This window comes from Medicago sativa, chromosome 2, assembly GCF_051527215.1.
Source record: "Medicago sativa cultivar Bolivia chromosome 2, Bolivia_mono, whole genome shotgun sequence".
In the NCBI taxonomy this organism is placed as follows: domain Eukaryota; kingdom Viridiplantae; phylum Streptophyta; class Magnoliopsida; order Fabales; family Fabaceae; genus Medicago; species Medicago sativa.
The window spans coordinates 7,348,002-7,351,960 of NC_140750.1; the positions used below are offsets into that span (position 1 = coordinate 7,348,002).

A 3,959-nucleotide genomic window follows, 5' to 3' on the forward strand; every position below is an offset into this window, starting at 1 on the left:
TGGTGACATTCTCAAATATATTCAATGCTATTTGTCGGACCCAAAGTTGCCTTCCCATGTTTTTTTCACATTTCTCTGCAAATCCTTTTAGCCTATATGGTAATGGTAAAGGTAAAGCAAAAGCAAATAAATCAAATCCGTGCAAAAATTTAAAGGATGCATGTCTAGTCACTAAAGATATGTTTGGCGAAACTCGGGAAAATTTTGGACGACTAACTTTATATCTTGATATATTTGAGATTTTAAAAATGTAAAAAATAACGTGATAGATAATCATACAATATTTCAATCATCTTTTTAAAAATGAAAAATAAAATTCCCCTCCAAAACTCAATTCTCATATCTTTGCACCTTCTTTTGAGTCCTATTGACAAGCTTTCTTTTTAACTTCTTAGACTTGGTACTGAAAATTCTAAGCCAAAAAAGCTTTATAGCATAAACACTCCTTTACGAGGTGGACTCCTTTGCTAGGTGGACTTTTTGAATTTTGAACTTCTTTTTGTTCAATAGCCTAGTGGCTAGATCACACACTTTTAAAGTGTGGATAAGTGGGAAATCCGGGGTTCGAACCCTGGCCCCTGCAAACATTGTCCCTGGTAGCTACCAACTGAGCTACACTTACGGGACTTTGAATTTTGAACTTATCTTCATGTCAAACAGTACTGATTCAATTTTCATTAAAGAAATACCATTGCAGTAAATGGTATTTACATTTACATAATAATTGATAGAGTCCACTTGATATTTAAGATAACAAAGACATGATAAGATATATAATAAACAATAAAGTCCACTTGTTGCAATATTGGTGCTCCATTTTCAAAATCGGTGCAAGGATGTGGGTTGACAGATCATTTAGCCCCTAGCTCGACTAGGGTTTACTGTTCTGAGTTTCGATATATCAAAAAGTCTCGTATTACTTGAAAATTGATGGTAAAAGGTAGTTTTTAAACATTTACTCTCTTCAATTGATCTAGACGTCTTTTAACTAAAGGTAAAATTGTGATTACTGAAAACTTGTACTAAACCCAAAGAAAACAACACCTCAAAAAAGCGGTGACTTGCCACTACAAGAAATATGTCCATTTGCCAGGGAAAATGCCAAGGAAACCCCTCACAAATGGACTTTTAAGAGATGCGGGGACCACTTACAATAAGACAGGGGCTTGCCCCTCGCAAATATGCACAAGCCCTGTGTTTATTTTGAGCGGCAATTTTGAAATTCAAAAAACCTGTCAGTGTAGGCTTTGATTAGCTAGATATCTGCCAAAATCAGAGATTCCTGCGTTTGAGTTGACAATGGTTTGCAAAAAGCTAGCAGCACAACATGTCAGGGGTTTTACCCCTGGCAAAATGCAATGTTTCTTGTAGTATGCATTCCAAACAATATCCAAGTTGGAATGCTTGACATTTATCTAGGGATGTCAATTTCTACATATAGGTGGTGATCTATGTGGGAACTGTCCCATTTGTACCCTCGTTGGCGGGAAGTTTTTTCCCATGGGGACGAGAGCGGAAACTCTCCAATTCTACTAAAATAACTTTTAAATGTACATCAAGTATTATAAATGTTACATTTATTTTTCTCTCCACACAATAAGTGTATAAATTTCTTTTATATGTAAAATTTATTGTTTGCACAAGACTCATAATATTGTGTTACTTTTTATTTGTTTTATAGTTAAAAAAAATTTACAATCAATTTTACTGAAAATAATAGGTTTTCGTTATGTTGATGAATCCCCACAAGGACCGTGGAATTCGGGATTTCAGGGTCGGAAACAGGAAGAAAATACTCCTCAAAATAGGGAAGAGAGACGTGGATGGAGAAAATTTTGGATGGCGGGGATGGGGAGTACCCTACTCCGGCGCCGTTGACATCCCTAGTTTATCTAAGTTTATTTATGATGTTTGCTTGTTTTCTTCTGGTTGACAGGTAGGCAGGTCTACTTGTGTGATGTTGGATTCATGGAATTTTAATTCAAATTCACCTCTGTTTTGGTCAGGGGTGTTCATAGAGTTGTGACCTTTAATTGACAAAGAAATTTGCCCAACTTTGAAAGGAAGATAGTGTAGTGGGGTCTAATTTGGCTGCAATTTGCTGATGTTATATTTATTTTTTTAATGTCATTTGCTGATATTATTATATGATATGATAGTAGCATCAAGGTGTTGGCTGCTGCCAATAGTAGGTGTTGAAGCAATGGTTTTTATAAGAGAAACATGATGCTTAGTTTTTTCTCATCTGATTCACGCATTCTATTAAGATCTAGTACCCAAAAAAATAAAAAATAAAAACTTACATTCTATGTTTTTTTTTTAACAAATCTAGTGCAAATTGTCATTGCGTGTGACTGTTATTAACTCTCAATATGGAGCTCAATTGCTGATGATGAAGTAACTTTTAGTTCACGTACATGATTGAGTATTCTCTTCCATCCCACTTTATTATTTGAGAAGTTCAATTCCACTTAATAGGTGAAGAAAGTGATTACTTATAATCTTGTACTTGATGATATTAATAAAATGTTTTATTTATCATAAAAAAATTCAATAATTTGAACATTTTTAATTTCTAAATACTCATTTTTTTTAATTTTTTTTCTCGTTACATTATCACATATCACGCTCTTTATTTCTTTCTTTCAAAGTGTCAGTTGAATGTATAAGTGTCAAAATATCATTACTCCAAAACTTAGCAGATCGGCCACTACGGATAGACTAACCTATTTTGATCGCTCTAAAAAATGCATCTACTCTCTACCAATACAATTTACTAGACCATTGACCCGTGCTTTCGCACGGGTCCTACCACGTAGAAGTTAATCGAATCAATGAAAATAATGTAACCATACACAGCCGATAGAAGTTTTATATCATGCATAACAAAATGAAATGGTAGCATACATAACAAAAAGGTTTGAACATTAACCATCAAGATAAATTACGAAAGACTTCGTGATAAACAACATTTGAGGTCGTATCAGTGCTCTCTCCATCTCCATCAACGATTATTATTTTCAAACTTTGTTTTGAAGTGACTCTGAAAATTGCAACGTACAACTGACCATACGAGAATACAGGACTCGGCAAATAAATACCAACATTTTTGAGTGATTGCCCTTGACTCTTATTGATTGTCATGGCAAATGAAACAGATATTGGAAATTGTCTTCTCTGAAATAGTGATTGCCCTTGACTCTTGCCCACATGTTAAGTTTGTGCTTGTGTGGCAAGAGTTTGTAATTCCCCTCATTAAATCCTACCATGACATTCTCTAGCTTATATGTTCCTCCTTCTTCAACCATTCCTTGAATCGTTGGCACCAGGAACTTACGAACAGTGGCATGGATCCATCCTCGCTAAACAAAAAATAACATGTCATTAACATAAACCATATTATATGTTATCGTAGTGGCAACTTGAAAAAAGGATCATTTATTTATACAATCGATTTATATAATATACCTTCTCATCAACCAATATCATGTTCATGAAGATGATATCGTCTGGATTTTCCTTATCACGGATCAGCCATACATGGGCCACACGGACAATCAACTTCAAATCCTTCTTTCCTCCTGTCACAGCTGAAATGGGGGTGAAAATGTTTGCCATATTAGCAAGTGGAAGAAAGAGTTATATTTGCTTAAATTTGCTTAAAGTCGAGAATGGTTGTATTAGCACAACTAAGTGGTATTTAAATATATAATTGACAATTCTCTTCGTTAGTTTCAAATGTGATTAATCATAGTCTTCTATTGGATATAATTACTATTCAAAAGTTTTTAATTGCCATTAACTATGTTCTTGATTGCCATTAACACTACGTCATAATTACTATTCAAAATCGAATCAACCTTGATACGTGTTATTTTTTGAAATAAGTACGTCATAATTGCTTTTAATAGGTAGTAATTGGTAGGGTGGTTAGTGGATAATGCATAAAAGCAATTAAA

At 34.1% G+C, this 3,959-nt stretch overlaps 1 long non-coding RNA gene across 1 annotated transcript; it reads right to left on the bottom strand.

Annotated features, from left to right (window-relative positions):
• Positions 1–2,858: 2,858 nt before the first annotated feature.
• LOC146944102 (uncharacterized) lies at positions 2,859–3,722 on the bottom strand. The gene is made up of 2 exons (XR_015028125.1): positions 3,469–3,722; positions 2,859–3,362 (listed from the first exon to the last, which is right to left on the bottom strand). It is a non-coding gene; the product is annotated as an uncharacterized LOC146944102 (long non-coding RNA).
• Between the last annotated feature and the right edge of the window lie 237 nt (positions 3,723–3,959).